This window comes from Pongo abelii, chromosome 3 (assembly GCF_028885655.2).
Source record: "Pongo abelii isolate AG06213 chromosome 3, NHGRI_mPonAbe1-v2.0_pri, whole genome shotgun sequence".
NCBI lineage: Eukaryota > Metazoa > Chordata > Mammalia > Primates > Hominidae > Pongo > Pongo abelii.
The window spans coordinates 128,103,573-128,129,505 of NC_071988.2; the positions used below are offsets into that span (position 1 = coordinate 128,103,573).

Consider the following 25,933-nt stretch of genomic DNA (forward strand, 5'->3'; position numbering starts at 1 on the left):
AGAACAAGAAAGGGTGGGAAAATAAGAAAGGAAAATAGAACATTTTGGGGAAAGGGAATAGTGTGTGCAAAGATGAAGAAGTATAAAAGAAAATGTAGCTTATTCCAGAAACTGCTAAAAGGATCAATATGGTGAGAATATCACAGTAGATAAATATTAGTTTCCAAAGGTATATGAAAAAACAGCTGAGGAATGTGAAACATAGAGAAAATTCTATTTGTTAGCAGTTCTCCCCCTACTCCTCTGACCTGAAAAAAAATTCAATACTTTCTGAAGCATTTGGATCCACTTAGCTAGTGGAATACCAGCATTTCATGGGAATATATGTAACTAGAACAACTAGTTAGGAGCCAACACTGCCATATCTGGTTTTGGAACAAAGTTTAACATGGAATTACGCCTATGACTACACCAGGGTTTGGACTGAAGGTGTTCCAAGAGTTGCAGTAAAAATGGTGGAATGATAGTGTGGTTGTAAACATATTTTAGAGGATTTGTGCATGTGTGTTCCCTGTTATGTGCCTTCTACTCTCTTGGGATTCAGGTCTGCTATGCACATGCAAAATAAAAGACAGATATTTATAATGTGTTTTTAGGATGTATTAGAGGTTAATGACAGAGTCCTGGTCTTGTACATGTTTTATTCTTTCTGTAGCTCCGGAAGCATTGAAGGAGAGAAAGTATTACTGGTAGAAAACAAATATAGAACTTCATGTTAGAGAAGTAGGACCCTAACTAATGAGCTCTGACAATCTGATTTTTAATAGCGTATTTGTAGATATTTGACACCAAGTAGCTATGCTTCCACTTATCCTAAAGAGAACTATCACTTCTCTGACAGAATGATAGTGTGGAATTCTTTGTAAAAAATAAATAATTTGATATACAGTTGTTTTTCAAGATTATTTCAAAACACTTCCTTTTCTTAAAAATGAGTAGTAAATATTTTCTTATTTAGTTAAAATCCTGTTTCTCTTTATTTTTTAAAGTTGTTGTGTCATGAGAGAGCCACAATTCTTCAAACATATTTAACTGCTGGAGGGAATGGCTCAGAATCCCAAGTATCAGCCTCAGCACACGTAAGTTCCCTGGAACAAAACTTCAAATCCCCAAAGTTTTCGTTTCTTTTTTTTTTTTTTTTTTTTTTTCTTTTATTGTAATTATTATTATTATTATTATTATTATACTTTAGGTTTTATGGTACATGTGCCCAATGTGCAGGTAAGTTACATATGTATACATGTGCCATGCTGGTGCACTGCACCCACCAACTCGTCATCTAGCATTAGGTATATCTCCCAATGTTATCCCTCCCCCCTCCCCCCAACCCACAACAGTCCCTGAAGTGTAATGTTCCCCTTCCTGTGTCCATGTGTTCTCATTGTTCAATTCCCACCTATGAGTGAGAATATGCGGTGTTTGGTTTTTTGTTCTTGCGATAGTTTACTGAGAATGATGATTTCCAATTTCATCCATGTCCCTACAAAGGACATGAACTCATCATTTCTTATGGCTGCATAGTATTCCATGGTGTAGATGTGCCACATTTTCTTAATCCAGTCTATCATTGTTGGACATTTGGGTTGGTTCCAAGTCTTTGCTATTGTGAATAATGCGGCAATAAACATACGCGTGCATGTGTCTTTATAGCAGCATGATTTATAGCCCTTTGGGTATATACCCAGTAATGGGATGGCTGGGTCGAATGGAATTTCTAGTTCTAGATCCCTGAGGAATCGCCACACTGACTTCCACAAGGGTTGAACTAGTTTACAGTCCCACCAACAGTGTAAAAGTGTTCCTATTTCTCCACATCCTCTCCAGCACCTGTTGTTTCCTGACTTTTTAATGATCGCCATTCTAACTGGTGTGAGATGGTATCTCATTGTGGTTTTGATTTGCATTTCTCTGATGGCCAGTGATGGTGAGCATTTTTTCATGTGTCTTTTGGCTGCATAAATGTCTTCTTTTGAGAAGTGTCTGTTCATGTCCTTCGCCCACTTTTTGATGGGGTTGTTTGTTTTTTTCTTGTAAATTTGTTGGAGTTCATTGTAGATTCTGGATATTAGCCCTTTGTCAGATGAGTAGGTTGCAAAAATTTTCTCCCATTTTGTAGGTTGCCTGTTCACTCTGATGGTAGTTTCCTTTGCTGTGCAGAAGCTCTTTAGTTTAATTAGATCCCATTTGTCAATTTTGGCTTTTGTTGCCATTGCTTTTGGTGTTTTAGACATGAAGTCCTTGCCCATGCCTATGTCCTGAATGGTATTGCCTAGGTTTTCTTCTAGGGTTTTTATGGTTTTAGGTCTAACATTTAAGTCTTTAATCCATCTTGAATTGATTTTTGTATAAGGTGTAAGGAAGGGATCCAGTTTCAGCTTTCTACATATGGCTAGCCAGTTTTCCCAGCACCATTTATTAAATAGGGAATCCTTTCCCCATTTCTTGTTTTTCTCAGGTTTGTCAAAGATCAGATGGTTGTAGATATGTGGCATTATTTCTGACGGCTCTGTTCTGTTCCATTGATCTACATCTCTGTTTTGGTACCAGTACCATGCTGTTTTGGTTACTGTAGCCTTGTAGTATAGTTTGAAGTCAGGTAGCGTGATGCCTCCAGCTTTGTTCTTTTGGCTTAGGATTGACTTGGCGATGCGGGCTCTTTTTTGGTTCCAGATGAACTTTAAAGTAGTTTTTTCCAATTCTGTGAAGAAAGTCACTGGTAGCTTGATGGGGATGGCATTGAATCTGTAAATTACCTTGGGAAGGATGGCCATTTTCATGATATTGATTCTTCCTACCCATGAGCATGGAATGTTCTTCCATTTGTTTGTATCCTCTTTTATTTCCTTGAGCAGTGGTTTGTAGTTCTCCTTGAAGAGGTCTTTCACATCCCTTGTAAGTTGGATTCCTAGGTATTTTATTCTCTTTGAAGCAATTGTGAATGGGAGTTCACTCATGATTTGGCTCTCTGTTTGTCTGTTATTGATGTATAAGAATGCTTGTGATTTTTGCACATTGATTTTGTATCCTGAGACTTTGCTGAAGTTGCTTATCACCTTAAGGAGATTTTGGGCTGAGACAATGGGGTTTTCTAGATATACTATCATGTCATCTGCAAACAGGGACAATTTGACTTCCTCTTTTCCTAATTGAATACCCTTGATTTCCTTCTCCTGCCTAATTGCCCTGGCCAGAACTTCCAACACTATGTTGAATAGAAGTGGCGAGAGAGGGCATCCCTGTCTTGTGCCAGTTTTCAAAGGGAATGCTTTCAGTTTTTGCCCATTCAGTATGATATTGGCTGTGGGTTTGTCATAAATAGCTCTTATTATTTTGAGATACGTCCCATCAATTCCTAATTTATTGAGAATTTTTAGCATGAAGGGTTGTTGAATTTTGTCAAAGGCCTTTTCTGCATCTATTGAGATAATCATGTGGTTTTTGTCTTTGGTTCTGTTTATATGCTGGATTACATTTATTGATTTGCGTATATTGAACCAGCCTTGCATCCCAGGGATGAAGCCCACTTGATCATGGTGGATAAGCTTTTTGATGTGCTGCTGGATTCTGTTTGCCAGTATTTTATTGAGGATTTTTGCATCAATGTTCATCAAGGATATTGGTCTAAAATTCTCTTTTTTTGTTGTGTCTCTGCCAGGCTTTGGTATCAGGATGATGCTGGCCTCATAAAATGAGTTAGGGAGGATTCCCTCTTTTTCTATTGATTGGAATAGTTTCAGAAGGAATGGTACCAGCTCCTCCTTGTACCTCTGGTAGAATTCGGCTGTGAACCCATCTGGTCCTGGACTTTTTTTGGTTGGTAAGCTATTGATTATTGCCATAATTTCAGCTCCTGTTATTGGTCTATTCGGAGATTGAACTTCTTCTTGGTTTAGTCTTGGGAGGGTGTATGTGTTGAGGAATTTATCCATTTCTTCTAGATTTTCTAGTTTATTTGCATAGAGGTGTTTGTAATATTCTCTGATGGTAGTTTGTATTTCTGTGGGATCGGTGGTGATATCCCCTTTATCATTTTTTATTGCATCTATTTGATTCTTCTCTCTTTTTTTCTTTATTAATCTTGCTAGCGGTCTATCAATTTTGTTGATCCTTTCAAAAAACCAGCTCCTGGATTCATTTATTTTTTGAAGGGTTTTTTGTGTCTCTATTTCCTTCAGTTCTGCTCTGATTTTAGTTATTTCTTGCCTTCTGCTAGCTTTTGAATGTGTTTGCTCTTGCTTTTCTAGTTCTTTTAATTGTGATGTTAGGGTGTCAATTTTGGATCTTTCCTGCTTTCTCTTGTGGGCATTTAGTGCTATAAATTTCCCTCTACACACTGCTTTGAATGCATCCCAGAGATTCTGGTATGTTGTGTCTTGGTTCTTGTTGGTTTCAAAGAACATCTTTATTTCTGCCTTCATTTCGTTATGTACCCAGTAGTCATTCAGGAGCAGGTTGTTCAGTTTCCACGTAGTTGAGCGGTTTTGAGTGAGATTCTTAATCCTGAGTTCTAGCTTGATTGCACTGTGATCTGAGAGACAGTTTGTTACAATTTCTGTTCTTTTACATTTATTGAGGAGAGCTTTACTTCCAAGGATATGGTCAATTTTGGAATAGGTGTGGTGTGGTGCTGAAAAAAATGTATATTCTGTTGATTTGGGGTGGAGAGTTCTGTAGATGTCTATTAGGTCTGCTTGGTGCAGAGCTGAGTTCAATTCCTGGGTATCCTTGTTGACTTTCTGTCTCGTTGATCTGTCTAATGTTGACAGTGGGGTGTTAAAGTCTCCCATTATTAATGTGTGGGAGTCTAAGTCTCTTTGTAGGTCACTCAGGACTTGCTTTATGAATCTGGGTGCTCCTGTATTGGGTGCATATATATTTAGGATAGTTAGCTCTTCTTGTTGAATTAATCCCTTTACCATTATGTAATGGCCTTCTTTGTCTCTTTTGATCTTTGTTGGTTTAAAGTCTGTTTTATCAGAGACTAGGATTGCAACCCCTGCCTTTTTTTGTTTTCCATTTGCTTGGTAGATCTTCCTCCATCCTTTTATTTTGAACCTATGTGTGTCTCTGCACGTGAGATGGGTTTCCTGAATACAGCACACTGATGGGTCTTGAGTCTTTATCCAATTTGCCAGTCTGTGTCTTTTAATTGGACCATTTAGTCCATTTACATTTAAAGTTAATATTGTTATGTGTGAATTTGATCCTGTCATTATGATGTTAGCTCGATGTTTTGCTCGTTAGTTGATGCAGTCTCTTCCTAGTCTCAATGGTCTTTACATTTCGGTATGATTTTGCAGTGGCTGGTACCGGTTGTGCCTTTCCATGTTTAGCGCTTCCTTCAAGAGCTCTTTTAGGGCAGGCCTGGTGGTGACAAAATCTCTCAGCATTTGCTCGTCTGTAACGTATTTTATTTCTCCTTCACTTATGAAGCTTAGTTTGGCAGGATATGAAATTCTGGGTTGAAAATTCTTTTCTTTAAGAATGTTGAATATTGGCCCCCACTCTCTTCTGGCTTGTAGGGTTTCTGCAGAGAGATCTGCTGTTAGTCTGATGGGCTTCCCTTTGATGGTAACCCGTCCTTTCTCTCTGGCTGCCCTTAACATTTTTTCCTTCATTTCAACTTTGGTGAATCTGACAATTATGTGTCTTGGAGTTGCTCTTCTCGAAGAGTATCTTTGTGGCGTTCTTTGTATTTCCTGAATCTGAATGTTGGCCTGCCTTGCTAGATTGGGGAAGTTCTCCGGGATAATATCCTGCAGAGTGTTTTCCAACTTGATTCCATTCTCCCCATCACTTTCAGGTACACCAATCAGACATAGATTTGGTCTTTTCACATAGTCCCACATTTCTTGGAGGCTTTGCTCGTTTCTTTTTATTCTTTTTTCTCTAAACTTCCCTTCTCGCTTCATTTCATTCATTTCATCTTCCAGGGCTGATACCCTTTCTTCCATTTGATCGCATCGGCTCCTGAGGCTTCTGCATTCTTCACGTAGTTCTCGAGCCTTGGTTTTCAGCTCCATCAGCTCCTTTAAGCACTTCTCTGTATTGGTTATTCTAGTTATACATTCTTCTAAATTTTTTTCAAAGTTTTCAACTTCTTTGCCTTTGGATTGAATATCCTCCCGTAGCTCGGAGTAATTTGATCGTCTGAAGCCTTCTTCTCTCAGCTCGTCAAAGTCATTCTCCGTCCAGCTTTGTTCTGTTGCTGGTGAGGAACTGCGTTCCTTTGGAGGAGGAGAGGTACTCTGGTTTTTAGAGTTTCCAGTTTTTCTGCTCTGTTTTTTCCCCATCTTTGTGGTTTTATCTACTTTTGGTCTTTGAGGATGGTGATGTACAGATGGGTTTTTGGTGTGGATGTCCTTTCTGTTAGTTTTCCTTCTAACAGACAGAACCCTCAGCTGCAGGTCTGTTGGAGTACCTGGCCGGCAGTGTGAGGTGTCAGTCTGCCCCTGCTGGGGGGTGCCTCCCAGTTAGGCTGCTCGGGGGTCAGGGGTCAGGGACCCACTTGAGGAGGCAGTCAGCCCGTTCTCAGATCTCCAGCTGCGTGCTGGGAGAACCACTGCTCTCCTCAAAGCTGTCAGACAGGGACATTTAAGTCTGCAGAGGTTACTGCTGTCTTTTTGTTTGTCTGTGCCCTGCCCCCAGAGGTGGAGCCTACAGAGGCAGGCAGGCCTCCTTGAGCTGTGGTGGGCTCCACCCAGTTCAAGCTTCCAGGCTGCTTTGTTTACCTAAGCGAGCCTGGGCAATGGCGGGCGCCCCTCCCCCAGCCTCGCTGCCGACTTGCTGCTTGATCTCAGACTGCTGTGCTAGCAATCAGCGAGACTCCGTGGGCGTAGGACCCTCTGAGCCAGGTGCGGGCTATACTCTCCCGGGGCACCGTTTCCTAAGCCCATCGGAAAAGCACAGTATTCGGGTGGGAGTGGCCCGATTTTCCAGGTGCCGTCTGTCACCTCTGGAAGGGGAACTCCCTGACCCCTTGCGCTTCCCGAGTGAGGCAATGCCTCGCCCCTGCTTCGGCTGGCGCACGGTGCGCTCACCCACTGACCTGCGCCCACTGTCTGGCACTCCCTAGTGAGATGAACACGGTACCTCAGATGGAAATGCAGAAATCACCCGTCTTCTGCGTCGCTCGCGCTGGGAGCTGTAGACCGGATCTGTTCCTATTCGGCCATCTTGGCTCCTCCCTCCCAAAGTTTTCTTTTCAAGTTGCCAAAGTAAGGTCAAGAAATCCACCAAATTTCTCTAGGGCTGTTTCTCTCGCTCTCTCTCTCTCTCTATCCCCCTACTCCCCAGGTTTATCATTATCATGTGTTAATATTAAGGAACAAACTGAAGCAGACTATTTTTGAGGCCAGTATTGGCAATATATCCAGTACACTCAAGAGCCTGAAAAGTTAATAAACTTTTGCTGTAATACAAGAAGGCAAAGGACAGTAATTTTGGGCTCGAAAGAGAGTTGTTACTGATTATATTAAAGCTTTTACTTTTGTGCTCTAAAACAAAATGAATAAAATGCAAATTCAAATTGGATAGGCTTTTAAAATACAGTTTGGAAACATGACAGTCACTTTGAATAGCCAGTTGGTTTTTCCTCTTGACATGTAAACTAAAATATTCTGTCAGTTATTTTTAAAACAGTGGTAATAAAAAAATTAGTATTGACTACATGGCACTATTTCAGCCAATTTATGTCAAGATAAAACAAAAATGGCACATAATATATTCATCCCTGTTTCAGCTGTTGACAGTTTATTTCTGTTAGTCATTTTTTTATTAGGAAATTTAGTTCCCGGTACATGAGTCTTAGTAAAATTTAATAAAATGTAATATTCATCTATTGTGCTAAGCACTGTGCTATATGCTTTATGTGTACTATAGCGCTTTTCATAATAATATTATTGATATTATCAAATATATTTTATTGATGAAGAAATAGAGGTCCAACTAAGGTGAATAAATTTCCTTGGGGTCAACAGCTAATTAGTGGTAGATTTGCAATTTATAGATTTGAGATTTGGGGTAGGTTTTAGGTTTATAATCATATTTCTCTGATACCATTGGCCTTGATATATTCATTATGTTATGTATCAAGCAAAAATTCTGGTACCTTTTCTAAAGTTTAACAAAAGAAAAAAGTGATTTTACACATTTTTAATAGGGAGTTAAATAAAAAACTCCAAATTGAATCTTTTTTATAATTCCATTTTATTATCAGATTGTGAAATTTAAAAAGTCCTCACCTAAGATCTGGCTGGTAAGAGTCTAATAGCATGTCATTTAAAGAAATAATTCTATAGGATTAAGAAAAAACACTAGCCATTAATTCTAACCTGATTCAGAGGCAGAATGTAAGCCCTGAGCCCTGAAGGAATAACTTTTCTGTTTATAGAATTTGATCATAAGAAATTTTAAACTCATATTCAACTTTTGTAAAAAATGAGACAATTTTTTTCTGTTGTTTTTTCTAACTGAAACCACACTTTTTAATTTTTTAAGAACAGGAAATTTGGAAAGTGATTAATTCATAATATGGTCTAATCATTTTACAGAATGTGGAAGGAAAATGTAGGCAAAGGAGAAGGTACAACATTACAATTTTTGTCACAGGATGGGGCAGGGAAGGGTGAGAAGAGTCCAGTTTGTTCATCCAGCTGTGTCCAGCCATATATTTGCTCTATGAAATGCATCTCGGAAAATTAGCCTTGAGATCCTCTAAAACTTACCTTACTTGTCATAGAAGATAGAGTATGTAAGAGTAGTTGTTATATCTAGAGGTAGATGTGGAAAATCCTTTATAGAGGAAATTCTACTTATTTTTGATACTTTGGTTCTAATTTGCCTCAATTCATATACTTATTCATTCAACAATCATTTTGTGAACTGGTAATACAAACATGAGCAATAAAGACTCTTCTTCCTGTAAGAGTTCACAGTCCAGTAGGAGATTATTTATTTATCTGTTTATCTATCTCTGTCTGTCTGTATTTTTATTGAAAAACAAAGTTACCATCTCCATAAGTTCAGAGAGTAAAGAGGAAGGATTGTCTACCTAGCTCTTTCTGGAGAAAGGTGGAGGCCAGGGAAGGTTGCAAATAGTTAATTCTCGTATATGGTGCTGGCTAAGGGTCCAACCTCATTCTTTTGCATGTGGATATCCAGTATTCCCAACACCATTTGTCAAAGAGACTGTCCTTTCCCAATTGAGTAGTCTTGGCACCCTTGTTTAAAATCATTTGACCATACACAAGAAAAGACTTATTTCTAGGCTCTCTATTTTGTTATATTGGGTTTGTGTATCTGTCTTATGCAAACACTATGCTGTTTTGATTACTGTAGCTTTGTAATGTGCTTTGAAATCAGAAGTGTGAGTACTCCAACTTTGTTCTTCTTGTCTAAAATTATCTTGGCTATTTGGTATTCCTCGAGATTCTATGTGAATTTTAGAATAGATTTTTTTTATATTTCTGCAAAAAAATGCCATTGGGATTTGATAAGAATTACATTCAATCTGTAGATTGCTTTGGGTAGTAAGGACATTTTAACAGTATCAGTTCTTTCAATCTATCAGTATCAGATATATTCCATTTATCTGTCTTCTTTAATTTCTTTAAGCAAGGTTTTCTGGTTTTCAGTGTATATCTTTCACCTTCTTGGTTAAATTTATTCCTAAGTATTTTATTATTATTATCGAGACAGGGTCTCACTCTGTCACCCAGGCTGGAGTGCAGTGGCATGATCTCAGCTCACTGCAACCTCAGCCTCCTAGGTTCAAGCAATTCTCCTGCCTCAGCCTCCCGAGTAGCTGGGATTACAGTCATGTGCCACCACACCCAGCTAATTTTTTGTATTTTTAGTACAGACAGGATTTCACCACGTTGGCCAGGCTTGTCTGGAACTCCTGACCTCAGGTGATCGATCAGCCTCGGCCTCCCAAAGTACTGGGATTACAGGTGTGAGCTACCGTGCCCAGCCAGTATTTTATTCTTTTTAATGCTATTATATAGGGAATTGTTTTCTTAATTTCATTTTTAGATTGTTCATTGCTAGTGCATGGACACACAACTGATTTTTTCAGTTGATTTTGTATCCTGCTGCTTTGCTGCATTTGATCATTATCGCTAACGTTATTTATTTGTATTTTGTGCATGGAATATTTAGGGTTTTTTACATAGGGATTACCCCGGTCTTAAAACAGAAAGTGCTGCACCCCAGGAAATCCCTTAGTCTTAGCCAAACTGAGATGGTTGGTCAGTCTAGGTGTTGCTGATTTGGTGGTAGAGTAACAGTGACTATTAGTAACAAGATAGTGCTTTTTATGAATTGAAATTTTGATTAAGAAATTTGTAGATTGGCTGGACACAGTTGCTCACACCTGTAATTGCAGAACTTTGGGAGGCCGAGGCGGGTGGATCACCTGAGGTCAGGAGTTCAAGACCAGTCTAGCCAACATGGTGAAACCCTGTCTCTACTAAAAATACGAAAAAAAAAAAATTAGCCAGGCACGGTGGTGCATACCTGTAATCCCAGCTACTTGGGAGGCTGAGACAGGAGAATTGCTTGAACCTGGGAGGCGGAGGTTGCAGTGAGCTGAGATTGCACCATTGCACTCCAGCCCAGGCAACAAGAATGAAACTCCATTAAAAAAAAAAAAAGCTAAAAGAAATTTGTAGATTTACATACAATTGTAAGAAATAAAACTTAGTAAGTCCATGTACCCTTTACCCAGTGGTAACATCTTGCAAAATTATGACACAATATCACAACTGGGATATTGTTGATATGGATACAATCCACTGATCTTATTTAAATTTGACCAGTTTTACTTGTATTCATTTGTGTGTGTGTGGGTGCATTTAATTTTATATAATTTTATCACACGTGTATGTTCATGTATCCCTCACCACTATCAAGATACAGAACCATTCCGCCATTACTAGGATCCCTCCTGTTGGCTGTTCTTTAATAACTATACCTGCTTTGCTCTCATCCTTTCCTGACCCCTTTCTTCTCTCACCCCTACCCAATTCCGTCCGTAAACCCTAGCAACCATTAATATACTCTCTTTTTCTAAAATTTTATCATTTAAAAAAATATATATCCATATATAGATGTATATGCATAAATACATGTATGTGTATTTGAAATTATACAGTATATAATCTTTTGGGCTTATTTTTTATTGCTCAGCATAAACTCTCAAGATTCATCTAAGTTGTTGCAAGTATCACTAGTTCATTCTTTTCTATCACTGAGTAATATTACGTGGTATCGATGTACCACAGTTTGTTGACCATTCACTTGTAAAATAATATCAGAGTTTTTTCTACCTTTTTTTTTTTTTTTTTTGAGACGGAGTCTCACTCTTTCACCCATGCTGGAGTGCAGTGGCACAATCTCGGCTCATTGCAACCTCCACTTCCTGGGTTCAACTGATTCTCCTGCCTCAGCCTCACGAGTAGCTGGGACTACCGAGTAGCTGGGACTACCAAGTAGCTGGGACTACAGGTGCATGCCACCATGCCTGGCTAATTTTTTATTTTTATTTTTAGTAGAGACGGGGTTTCACCATGTTAGCCAGGAAGGTTTCAATCTCCTGACCTTGTTATCTGCCCGCGTTGGCCTCCCAAAGTGCTGGGCTTACAGGCATGAGCCACTGTGCCCGGCATCTACTTTTTAACTATTAAAAATAAAACTGCAATGAACATTCATGTGTAGGTTTTCTGTGTGAATATAAATTTTCATTTATCTGTAATAAATGCCCAAGAGTGAAATTTCTAGTTTATATAGTAAGTACACATTTTATTTCATAAGAAATTGCTTAACCTTTTAAGAGTAACTGCACCATTTTACTTTCCCATTCATACATATGAACAATGTATGAGTGATCCAGTTTCTCCACATCCTTGCCAGTGTTTAGTCTTGTCAGTAATTTTTATTTTAGCTATTCTCATAGGTGTGTAGTGGTATTTCATTGTAGTTTTAATTTGGATTTTCCTAATGGCTAATCATGCTGCACATTTTTTCATATACTTATTTATCATCTATATATCCTCTGGTGAAATGCCAGTTTATGTCTCTTGCGCATTTTCTAGTTGGATTGTTAATTTTTTTTCTTTTACAATTGAGTGTTCATAATTCTTTGTATATTCTGGATACTATTCTTTTGTCAGACATGTGGTTTGCAAATATTTTCTCCCAGTCTGTAGCTTGTCTTTTCATCCTATTTTTATGGTCTTTTACACGACTGACATTTTTAATTTTGATGAGAACTCATTAACAAGTTTTCCTTTTTGGAGTGTCCTTTTGGTGTAAAGTCTAAAAACCTCTTGCTTAACCCTGGGTCCTGAAGATTTTTTCATGCTTTTTTTTGACAAGTTTTATAATATAACATTTTAAATATAAGAGCATTATATACTTTCAATTAATTTTTTATAGGTGTGAGGTTTAGATTAGGTTCATTTTTCTGCCTATCAATTGCTCCAGCACCATTTGTTGAAAAGACTGTTTTTTCCCCTTTGAATTATTTTTGCACCATTGTAAAAAAAAATTTGTGTGGATCTGAGTTCTCTGTTCTGTTCTGTTGATCTACATGTTTATCCAACCGTCAATACTGCACTGTCATTCTTAGCTGTAGCTATATGGAAAGCCTAAATGTCAGAGTATTCCCTCCCACTTTTTTTTTTTGTCATGATTGAGAACAAGCTTGGCTGTGTGTGCCAAAACCTTGCTGGGACTTTGATAGGAATTACATTAAGCCTATAGATCAGTTTGGGGAAGAATTGACATCTTTATTATGTGAGCCTTCAAATCCATGAATATGGTGTATCTCTTCATTTATTTAGTACTTTTTTGATTTTTTACATTAGTGTTTTGTAATTTTCAGCATATAATTTTTATACAGGTTTGTTCAGTGTATACTTTAGTATTTCATTTCTTTGGAATGATTAGAAATAGTATTCTGTTTTAAATTTTGATTTTCTTCTTTTCAATGTTAATTCATTAACAGAAATATACACTTTGTGTGTGTGTGTTGATATTGTATTCGGCAACCTTGCTAAATGAATTTTTTTTTCTGTAAAGCTTTTGGGGTTTTCTTTTTTTTTTTTTTAAATTTGTTTTTTAAAAGTTAATATGTGCATTTCAGGAAACTGAAAAACACAAGAGGCAAAGAACAAAGTCCTCCATGATAACAAGTGGTCTACAGTTTGACATGTCCTTCTGTCCTGTGTGTATGTAGACAAAATATCCTATTTTATGGGATTGAGATCATACAGTATGTATCATGCTTTTTCACACATCATGAACATTTACCAATTTGAAATCCCAAAGCTATATGAGTATTTCGATAGCCAAGAATACACTGCACCAACTCACCAACTATACCTATTTTAGAAAAAAAATGTAATCCTGCCTTCCTTGGGCCAAAATTTCATAGACGACAAAAATGACAACATGCCTGTAGATAAAAGCATTGGCAGAGTTCTGATTTAAATACCACATTCCCTTAATGCTCAATTTAAAGTGAGATGTAACCTGTAATCCAAGAACTTTGGGATGCTGAGGCAGGTGGCTCAACTTGAGGCCAGGAGTTTGAGACCAACCTGGCCAACATGGAGAAACCCTGTTTTGACAAAAAAAAAAAAAATATGTATATGTATGTGTGTGTATATATATAATGAAACATACAGCAACAAAATACATTAAGTATAATGTTTCTTAGAGAATTCATTAGCAAATCTATACAATTAAAATATTAGCAAGAAGGTGTGTTGTCATTGAATTACTTAACCTATTCCCATAGCACAGCCAAAAGAATTGCACATACATCAATGGCTATTGTCAAAATGTAAATATATATACATCTGTATACATTTTTCCCTTTATATGTCCTTGTGCCCTTCTGCTGCCAACCTAGTGAGCAAGTCTTGATATACACTGCTCAGAAGTGGTTTAACAATTTCATGTCCAAGGTGCATCTTTTCTATCAATTATAACAAAAATATATTTATAAATTGCTAATTCACTAGCTCTACTTTTTAACCTACATTGTCACCTCAGGACATTTATAAAGCTTAGATGTTGCAAAATAATGAGCTTTGTCCACAATAAACACAGGTTTACTCAACACTACTTTGTATACTGTGGACAAACTGAAGTCCTTATTTAAAACATTCAGTCTTTCCAGATGTTTAGAAGTGCACAAAATTGTTAAAAATAGAGGTAGTGAATAACACACTTTGCAGATATCCTTTTGATTCACATGAAATATTGTCTTTTAAAAATTAATCAAACCACTTCTCTGATCAGTACACATATTTGTGCTGGTTCAAGGAGGAAGGAGGAGTAGAAAGTGCAAAGAGTTTTGTACCAGTGTGTTTATGGCGAAGCACAAGTGACCATTGGCTCTTATGTCTGCATTTCCTTTTACAGTGCTGTGTATGTAGTGTATATAAGCAAACAAACAAGTCCTAATTTACAACATCTAGTCTTTCTAGATGTTACAGAGGTTGTCAGTGTGTGACAAAAGGACAGTCAGTAAAGTAATACATGGGAGTACACTTTGTGTTGAAATTCACAGGGAAGACGGTTACTGAAAATACAGAAGTGTAATTGTTAAAATCCCCTCTAAGTACTACAGATGTTTATACCTGTCCACTGGGTTGATAAAGTAGAAAGGGGAAGGGTTTTAGGCCATAATGTTTATTTTTAGAAAACACTTTCAAATTATAACCTGTGTTATATATATGCATCATTTATTCAATGCTACTGTGTATAGAGTGGAAAACTTATGTCCTATTTGAAACATCTAGTATTTCTAGGAAGTATGCAGGGAGAAGGGTTCTATGCGCATCATTTACACTAGTTCAGTTGGTCTAATCATTGCTCTATATGTGGATTTTTATTAATATTGTTGGGTATTAAAGGATAAACAAGTCCTAATGCTCAAAGTGTGTTAAAAGTAGAGTAGTAAAACAATCCCTTTATGAATGTCCTTTTGTTAGTTTTTAATGAGAACTGTCTTCTGGGAGTGACCTTTGTTAATCCACCTTTTGGAGCTAGGCATAGTCCTATACTTAGTCACTGGGATGGTGGAAGAGGGACAAGAGGAAGGGTAAAGGGAAGGGCTATTTGCTAGTATCTCTGTATCTAGAAGATAGTTTTAGATGATATCCATAGGTCTATATGAGCATTTTTAGTAGAGTTCTTGAGATTTTCTATGTGAACAGTTAAGTCATGTGCAAATTGAAACAGTTTTATCTTTTTCTTTTTAATATGCACATCTTTTATTCATTATCTTGCCTTACTGTGGTGGCTGGAATTTGCGGTATTACGTTGAATAAGAGTGGTGAAACAGAGATCCTTCCTATGTACCCGATTTTAGGGAAAAAACATTCTGTCTTTCACCATTAAGTATGACCTAGCATTTTTTAGATTCTCTTTATCAAGTTGAGGGAAAATCCCTTTATTCTTGACTTGACTGGCAGTTTTTATGATTAATGGGTGTTGGATTCTATCAAATGCCTTTTCTGCATATAATAAGGTTATATAATTATATGATCTTTTGAATTTACCTTGTTGTAACCAGGTTACAGTGATTAATTTTTGAATGTTGAACCAGTCTTGCATACCTGGAATAAATCCCATTTGGTGATAGTGTATAATCCCTTCCTTCCTTCCTTCTTTCCTTCCTTCCTTCCTTCCTTCTTCCTTCCTTCCTTCCTTCTTCCTTCCTTCCTTCCTTCCTTCCTTCCTTCCTTCCTTCCTCCCTCCCTCCCTCCTTCTCTTCTCTTTCTCTTTCTTTCTTTCTTTTTCTTTCTTTCTTTCTTTCTTTCTTTCTTTCTTTCTTTCTTTCTGCTTCCTTCCTTCCCTCCCTCCCTCTATCGCTCCCTTTCTTTTCTTTTCATTTCATTTCATTTCTTTCTCTTTCTCTTTCTCTTTTTCTTTTCTTTTCTTTTTCTTTTTTTCTCTTTTTCTTTTGGGACTAGCTCTGTCACCCAGACTGGAGTGCAGTGGTGTGATCATGGCTTATTGTCTCCTGGGCTCAAGCCATACTCCCACCTCGGCCTCCAGCATAGCTGGAACCACAGGCGTGCACCACCATGCCCGGCTAATTTTTTATTTTTATTTTTTTGTAGAGACAGGGTTTCACCATATTGTGCAGGCTGGTCTCGAACTACTGGGCTCAAGTGATCCACCTACCCCAGCCTCCCAAAGTGCTGGGATTATAGGTGTGAGCCATCGCAACCAGCCTAATTCTTCCTATACATTTTCAGATTTACTTTGCTGATAATTTGTTTTAATGTGTAAGTTCACAAGAGATATTGATCAATAACTTTTTTTTTTTTACCTTTTTTGGTCTGCTTTTTGTACATAGTAACACTATCCTTGTAAAATGAGTTGGGAAGTGTTCTCTCTTCTATCTTCCAGAAGAGACTGTGTAAAATTGGTGTTAATTTTTCTCTAAATGTTTGATAGAATCTCTAGTGAAACCATCTGGAATAAAAGTTACTTTCTTGGGAGCTTTTTAATTACAAATTCAATTTATTATCTAATGTTTATAAAACTAGTCAGATTATGTATTTCATATTGGCTAAGTTTTAGTAATTTGTGGTTTTCAATAAATTAGTTCATTTCTTCTAAGTAGTCAAATGTATGAGCATAATGTCATTCTTGGTATTCCCATATTATTCATTTAATAGCTGCAAGATTTATAATAACGTCACTCATTTCATTTTTAATATTGGTAATTTGAATCTTCTCTTTTTTATTTTGTCAGTCTTGCTACAGGTTTATCAATTTTTTGATCCTTTTTAAAGAACCAGCTCTTAGTTTTATTGATTACCTCTAGTTTTACCTATTTTCAATTGTATTTATTTCTGCTCTTATTTATAAAATTTCTTTACCACTATTTGTTTCAGCTTTACATTGCTCTTTCTTTTCTAGTTTTTTGAAGTGAAACTTAGATTATTAAACTGTGACCTTTGTTTGTTTTTAATGTACTTACTTAGTGCTATAAATAGCTCCCTGACTACTGGCTTAGCTGCATCTCACATACTTTGATATGATGTTTTTTCATTTTTATTCAATGATATGCATTAAAAAATTTCCTTTGACAATTTCTCTTTGACTGATGAATCATTTAGAGGTATGTTGTTTAATTTCTGCGTGTTTGGAGATTTTCCTGTTGACCTTCATTTTTTCATCTTTTGTGTGATTTCATTATGGTCAAAAGTTACATTCCATATTACTTAAATTCTTTTGAATTTGTTGTGGTTTGTTTTATGGCCCAGGAGATGTGGTCTGAGTCAAAGGTCCAAAAGAGCATAATGGATGCATTAGGAATGTGTATGTGGGTGAGGTGTGTGTGTGAAGGTGGTGGGAGGTGGGGAGGTTAGTGTGTTTTAGAAAAGGGAATCAAGCTGTCAAAGATGATTCAGGGACAGACAGTTAAGTGAAAGTCACATACTCAAAATCACAGCTAGCAAGTAGTTGAGATCAAAAGGCAGGCTTTCTCACTCCACATGCATTGCTTTTTTCTCATTGCCTCTCCAAAGATATGAACAATAAGTAAACAGAGATATGAAGCATGATAAAAAAAATTAAAATATGTGGTAAAATTTAAAAGAAATTTAATTAAATTCAGCAAGGCTACTGTTTTGTCCAAACAACCCCATACCCTTCTTTGGTCATTAAAGTAGTGCTAGATACTATAAACAGAATAACCCGGAGATCTCAGTGACTTAATAAAATTATTTCTCTCTTTTTCATATAAAGTTCAATAAGAGATGGTGGTTATAGATGGTGGATTCTGCTCCACACAAAATTAGAGGGAGCAAACATTCAGGGACCCAGGCTGAGGGAGACTTGTTTAACTCATGTTTTCCAAGGCCTTTCTGGGTGTCATCTCCTATTGGTAAATTAAGGAAGAGAGTGTGTGATCATTTGGCCAACCCTACAAATTATATACATTATTTTATCCACATTTAATTGGTTAGAAATTAGTCAGATGATACACAAATGCAAAGGAAAATGGAAAATGTATCCTAGTTTTCTAAATATGCAAAAGGGGAAATGATTTAGTAAACAGTTTTTCAGTTTCTGCCACACATGATGTATCTATCAGGACCTCTTTACATAATTTACATATGTCACAGTCATTTATAAGCAATTATTGCCATATTTTTTGATTTTGTAGATTGGGCAGAAAATGTTGTCAGGTTCTGTATTAGTTCATTCTCCTGCTGCTATGAAGAAATACCTGAGACTGGGTAATTTATAGAAAAGAGGTTTAATTGACTCACAGTTCCACATGGCTGGGGAAGCCTCAGGAAGCTGAAAACCATGCTGGAAGGCGACTCTTCAGAGGACAGAGAATGGGTGACAGCAGGGGAAATGCCAGATGCTTATAAAACCATCAGATCTGTAAGAACTCACTCACTATCATGAGAACAGCATGGGGGAAATGGCCCCCATGATCCAATTACCTCCACCTGGTCCTGCCCTTGATACATGGGGATTATTACAATTCAAGGTGAGATTTGGGTGGGGACCCAGAGCCAAACCGTATCATTCCAGCCCTGGTCCCTCCCAAACCTCCTGTCTTCACATTCCAAGACACAATCATGCCCTTTCAACAGTCCCGCAAAGTCTTAAATCATTTCAATATTAACCCAAAAGTCCAAATTCAAAGTCTCATCTGAGACTAGGCAAGTCCCTTTCACTTAGGATCCTGTAAAATCGAAAGCAAGTTAGTTACTTCCTAGATACAATGGAGGTACAGGCATTGGGTAAATACACCTGTTCAAAATGGGAGAAATTGGCCAAAACAAAGGGGCTGCAGGCCCCATGCAAGTCTGAGATCTAGTAGGGCAGTCGTTAAGCCTTAAAGTTCCAAAATGATCTCTTTTGACTTCATGTCTCACATCCATATCACCCTGATGAAAGTGGTGGGCTCCCATGGCCTTAGGCAGCTCTGCTTTGCAGGGTATAGCCCCCCTCCCAGTTGCTTTCACAGGCTGGCATGAGTGCCTGTGGCTTTTCCAGGTGCACCATGCCAGCTGTCAGTGGATGTGCCATTCTGGGGTTTGGAGGATGGTGGCCCTCTTCTCACAACTCCACTAGGCAGTGCACCAGTGGGAACTCTGTGTGGGGGATCTGACCCCACATTTCCCTTCTGCCCTGTCCTAGCAGATGTTCTCCATGAGAGCTCCACCCCTGCAACAAACTTCTGCCTGGACCTCCAGGCATTTCCATACATCCTCTGAAATCTAGGTGGAGGTTCCCAAACCTCAGTTCTTTACTTCTGTGCACCTGCAGGCCAAACACCACATGGAAGCTGCCAAGGCTTGGGGCTTGCACCCTTTGAAACAATGGCCTGAGCTGTACCTTAGCCCCTTTTACCCAGGGCTGGAGCTGAAGCAGCTGGGATGCAGATCACCTTGTCCCAAGGCTGCACAGAGCAGGGGGACCGTGGGCCCACCCCAGGAAACAATTTTTCCCTAATAGGCCTCTAGGCCTGCGGTGGGAGGGGCTGCCATGAAGTTCTCTGACATGCCTTGGAGACATTTTCCCCTCTGTCTTGATGATTAACATTCAACTCCTTATTATTTATGCAAGGTTCTGCAACCGGCTTGCATTTCTCCCCAGAAAATGGGTTTTCTTTTCTATACCGTTGTCAGCCTGCAAATTTTCCAAACTTTTATGCTCTGCTTCCTCTTGAACACTTTGCTGCTTAGAAATTTGTTCTGCCAGATACCTTAAATAATCTCTCTCAAGTTCAATGTTTCACAAATCTCCAGGGCAGGGGCACAATTCTGCCAGTCTCTTTGTTAAAGCATAGCAAGAGTCACCTTTACTCCAGTTCCCAGGAAGTTCCTCATCTCCATCTGAGACCACCTAAGTCTGAACTTTATTGTCCATATTACTATCAGCATTTTGTTCACAGGCATTCAGCAAGTCTCTAGGAAGTTCCAAACTTTCCCACAACTTCCTGTCTTCTTCTGAGCCCTCCAAACTGTTCCAATCTCTGCCTGCTGCCCAGTTCCAAGGTCACTTCCACATTTTTGGGTATCTTTATAGCAGCACCCCACTCTCTGTGGTATCAATTTACTGTATTAGTTCATTCTCATGCTGCTACAAAGAAATACCTGAGACTGAGTGATTTATAAAGAAAAGAGGTTTAATTGACTCACAGTTCAACATGGCTGGGGAAGCCTCAGGGAACTGAAAATTATAGTGGAAGGCACCTCTTCACAGGGAGGAAGGAGAGAGGGTGAGTACAAGCAGGGGAAATGCTAGACACTTACAAAACCATCAGATCTTGTGAGAACTCACTCACTAACATGAAAACAGCATGGGGGAAACTGCCCCTATGATTCAATTACTGCCACCTGGTCTCTGCCTTGACACATGGGGATTATGGAGATTATGGGGATTACAATTCAAGGTGAGATTTGGGTGGAGACACAGAGCCAAACCATATCACACTCCTAATGGCTATGGATCAGACTATCTACTGTTACAAATAAAAGGTTCTTTTTTTAGTCATTGGCCATGCTGAAAACATTAAGTGATTTCCAACTCATAATTAATAGGGCAAGTTTTCATTCAGGGACACATGCAACAGCTTTCTTAGCTGTATGTTTACTTTTCTTCTGTGATAATATATCCAGATACAGCAAATGAGAAAGGATGCTGTAAGTCTTTTGCAATGAAAATGATTTGGAACTATTAAATAAGAACAATGTTTTCCAAAATGTTTCTTGTAGAACACTAGTCCTTGAATATACTCCAAAGGAAAAAATATAGTTATTTACCCATAAAAGTTCACCAAGGAATGATACTCAAATATCTCTCTTGAGTATTTACAATACATGGGAACATATTAAATATTCTAAATAATTCTGCCGTAAAGAATTTTGGTTTTAACCTCAGCTTTTCTAACACTTGTCATAGATTTCTGGGTTTTAATACCACATGCTATTGTGTTACATCTGTGAGAAATGAAATTCCACTTGACTGTCATTACAATTGAACTTCCTAGTTTTGAATGCCACTTTCTATACTGAAAAATTAGTAAGAAAGTATTTTTCATGTGAGTAATATTGTTTTGTAGGGCTTTAAGAATACATAGAATAAAATACATTTAGTCATGTTTTCCCTTTTTATTCTTATTCCCTACTGCAGTTATTAGCAAACTTAGCACCAATAGGGTGAACATTAATTTGTATAATTTTTCCTTCCTCTCCCTTAAAAATATATTGCATTATGTAAACTTCAGTTTATTTACTCCTTAGGCTACCAAATTCACTTCATAAGTTTTGGAAGTCCTGTTTTCCACTACCAATATTTCTATATTTTTTCATAGAAACATTTCCTCACTCTGGTGAGGAAGAATAATCTCAGAAGAACAATCTTAGGCCCTTTCTTTTACCTTCAGTTTCTCCATTTTGTTTTTATTTTTCTCTTCTGCATTTTGAACCAGAGACAAAATATAAGAAAGAATTTGAGGTTGATGTCAGAAGCATTTCCAACAGGGCTAAGGAAGTCTTTTTTTGGAAAGTGAGTGTGATTTATAATACCATGCAGGAGTAGTGAATATGCCATACGATGTCATTCCTTTGTTTTTGGTTTCTAACTTGAAGAAAAATTTGTGATTTTTTACATTGGCATAGAAAATAAAAATGGAGCTTTGACTAATATTTAAAAAATGATCCTGCTTACTTGATATGCTATCATCTTTTATTATGCTTTGCATATAAACAAAATTATTTTCTACCGTAGTTTTGCAATATAATATTGTAAAACTATATTTGCCAAACACAATATTTGGAGTAAATTAAAATTTATTATCTGTTTCATTAAATACTTTTACTGCTCTTGCCTTTTCTCCCTTCTCTCTTTTCTGGCATAACTACCAGTAACTGTAAAGATATGTGAGCTGATATTTACAAAATGGCAGGCACCTTTTCCTGAGGACTGTCAATCAGTACCATTTGTGCAGATGAACAATTGCCAACCTCCATACACTAGGTTATTTTAAAAATAATGCTTAATAAGAAACAATCTAGTTGATGGTGATGGAATATTCTTTATTCTGAATAAACTTTGTAAGTTTGGATTAAGACCACAAGATATCAAAACATTTGTGGGACCATATTGTGGTATTGGTTTGGCCCTCAAGAAATCAGAAGGTAACTCTGGTGTTCCAGGAACTATTCAACCTAAGAATCTTAGTGTACTTAGCTTTAATGAAGTAAGTTAAGTTATCTGAGGCTGTGCTTTCATTAGGTAGCTACTAGCCACAGGTGGCTATTGAAATTAAAATTCATTAAAAATAAACAAAATTAAGTAGTTTCTCATTCACACTAGCCACATTTCAAGTGCTCAATAGTCACATATTACTAGGGGCTACTGTGCTGAACAGTATAGATTGCCAGATATTTCCATCATTGTTGCAAGTTTTAATGAAAAGGGCTAATTTAGAAGGCATTATTATTTCCAGTTCATATATAAAGGACAAAAAGCTAGAATTGCACCCTTGATTATCAGTCACTTCAATTTATTTGGAACAGTCTTAATTACTCAGATATGAGATACTTTCCTGAACAGTTGTATAACCTACTGGAAAAAATATTGGATTGGGAGATAGGATAAGTGGAGTTTGTTCCAACCATAAACTCGTGTTTATGAGAAAATAATTTGAATTATTTAAGTTACTTTTACCTGTGGAAAAACCAAACTCTGAGACATGTGCAGAAAAGAGTTAACATAGCAAGCCTGACTACTATCCTTAGAAAGGGTACTTACAAAATTGGCCCTTGCCTGGCATCTGAAAACTTGGATTTCAAAAGAATTCCCACCATTTCCTCATGAGAGTGTCTCACTGTGCCAAAAATGCTCGTACAAGCAATATGGTTTGTGCTGAACTCCTCCTTCCCTACTGGGAGTCTGGAATTTGTGTATGTGCCAGGCAGAGGGTGCTTACATGACTAGCCCCAAACAAAAACTTTGGTGCTGAGTCTCTAACAAGCTTCCCTGGTAGATATTTCACACTTGTCACAACTTATTATGGGGGACTTAAGCATGTCCTGTGTGGTTCCAATGGGAGACGATTCTAGAATCTCATTCCTGGTTTCCCCCAGACTTCACCCCATGTGCCTTTTCTCTTTGCTGATTTTTCAGTGTATCTTTTTGTTGTAATAAATCATAGCCATGAATATGACTATATACTGAAGTCCATGAGTCTTTCTAGCAAATCACCAATCCCAGGGGTGGTCTTGACCTTCAACACACCTCATGATTGTGTTGAAAAGGTAATATGAAGTCTAAAGTTTAAGAATAAGTTTGAATTCCAAGCACAGTGCCATGCGCTTGTCAGTTATTATTAATAATTGTACTGAATCTGGCAAGGAAGAAAAATCAGACAAAATATTTATTAAAAAATACACAAAATAGGATTGTTTAAAATAAAACTGAAAAGCTATATACTCCTGAATAAATTATATCTAACATTTTAAGACATAATTGTGGTGTTATTTTATTTACATTAACTGGGGACACTGAATTGTAACAGTATATTAGGATTTGGGAAGATATGACTTAGAGAAAAATAGAGGACATCATGCCTTTCTTGGACTTTTAAGTATCTACAGAAACACTTCCAAAGCAGTCTGGAAATGTGAGCTCAAGAGGCTAAGATAAGAATTTCAGTGAAACAGAATAGCACTCATTCTTCCTTGGATCAAGTTTAAAGAAACTGCAAAGTCCTCTTCACACAAGTCTCTGGATATGAATCTGTCTTTCTGCAACAGGTTTAAGAGACTCAAGACCTCAGAGCTGACATATTTGGGTGTTTCTTGACAGAGACTGAGAAATATGGCCTTGGCTTCCAGTGGTGGGAGTGAAAGCAGAGCTCTCTCTCCTTTTGTTTTAAAAGTCAGATTTATAAAGTATCTTGTTGTAGTGAATGCTTTCCTGGCTCAAACATCATAATCTTTACCTAAACATGAGAATCTTTCTTTTTGCTGTGCAATTCAGTCGTATCCAAATTCCAAATGTCAACTCACCCTCTTCTCTGATTTCCACCACCCATTTTTTACAACATGGCTCCAGGGAGGATATATCCTTGGTTTCCTGCAATGATGTCTGATGAAGGTACTTGTGCCTTTCTTCTTCCCTCTCCCACCCCATTCTTTCTTTCATACCTTTCTTTTTCCATTTACTAAGGTTCTTATTCAGATGACCAATTTCGAAGGTTTGGACCAAAACCTCCCCAGGTGCCAGAGCTTTTGGGGGCCTAAGTTTGGGTACAAATTGTTTCTAGGGGATACTCAAAGGTTGTCTTTATGACCACAGCGACTTTAAAAAATATATCAAAAGAGAAAAACAGAACAAATATCAGACTTTATGCAGTACAAAATAGCACGAGGAATAAGACTGCAGATATATGGAACCAGATTGCTTGAGTTTGAATTCTATCTTCTCTGCTTATTTCTGTTTCATCTTAGGCAATTTACTTAACCACCCTGTGCTTTGATTTACCCACCTATTAAATGCAATAGCAACAGTTAATCTATTAATACCATCCCCACCCTTTTTTTAATAAAGACAGTGTCTCACTCTGTCTCCCAGGCTGGAGGGAATCAATGGCACAATCATAGTTCACTGCAGCCTTGATTGCCTGGGTTCAAGTGATCCTCCCACCTTAGTCTTCCAAGTAGCTAGGACTACAGGCATTTGCCACCATGCCTGGCTATTTTTTAAGAATTTTTTTATAGATGGGGTCTCGCTATGTTGCCAAGGCTGGTCTAGACTCTTGGCCTCAAGTGATCCTCCCATCTTGGCCTCCCAAAATAATGGGACTACAAGCATGGTCCACCATGCCTGCCCATCACCTATCTTATTGAGATATTGTGAAGATTAAATGAGTTAACTTAAGTAAATTGCATAGAACACTTAGTAGGTGCTATATAAATATGGTGACCACCTAATTGATCACCCAACCTGGGATGCATTTGAAGATAAAAAGGGGCATTATTAATAATTATACCAGAACAAGTATAATGGTAAGTGCTCAGCATTATTATTTTTAAATTTTACTTGAAAGAAAACTTATTTTTAAGTAGCAAAATTCTCTACAAATGGAAAACTCTTTAATATAAACTTTCCTGCTAATAAAAGCACAGAATATAGGAGAAAAAAAATGAATGTTCCCCTGTGTTATAGGACTTGGGAAAGATGAATTCAGTTGGGTCACAGGAGGACATGCACAGTGAGCTGTCAATCTTTGAGACTGGGGAGGGAATACTTATTGAGGACAAGAGCGCCTTTTTACATTCGTTCAAAGTGCAGAGGTGGTGGGGGCAGAAAACCTTATTTGAAGGTGAAGTTAAGTTAGATTCATTACGGGCCAGTCAGTTATTAAAAGCACTAATGACAGCAAAGCAAGCATAAAGCACCTCCAACAATTTGCCAAGCATTCTTGCCTTGCTGCCTTTCAGTAACGGTTTCTCTAAAATTATTTTAAAACTATTGAGACGTATATGACAACTAAGTGATCTCACTTTTCACTTGGTCAATATCGTTTCCTTCCAGAGTAGTTCAACCTCAGATGTTATTTATGTGTACTTTGTTCTGATTATCATTCAACAGTGACAGCAAATATTTTTCTCTTCTTTCTCTCTAATCCTCTTTTCTGGCTTACAGATCTTTTCTTGGCCCTTGACAGAAGAAGCAGAGTAACTTTTCTTAGGTGGCATAATTCTTCAAAATATGTTCATTTTGAAGAACAGGGGTGATGGATGGTAATACACAGGCAGGGATCAACAGTCCCAGAACTGAAGGAAGAGTTGACAAATGTATCAAAGATGCCTAATCAAAATGTGTCCACGTTCTGCTGAGTAAAGTCTGGTTGAGCAGAACTAACAAA

General features: G+C 37.6%; 1 long non-coding RNA gene across 1 annotated transcript; it reads left to right on the forward strand.

Moving 5' to 3' along the window:
- Nucleotides 1-25,933, forward strand: LOC134761355 (uncharacterized). The gene is made up of 4 exons (XR_010139880.1): nucleotides 1-131; nucleotides 990-1,079; nucleotides 21,488-21,564; nucleotides 25,711-25,933. It is a non-coding gene; the product is annotated as an uncharacterized LOC134761355 (long non-coding RNA).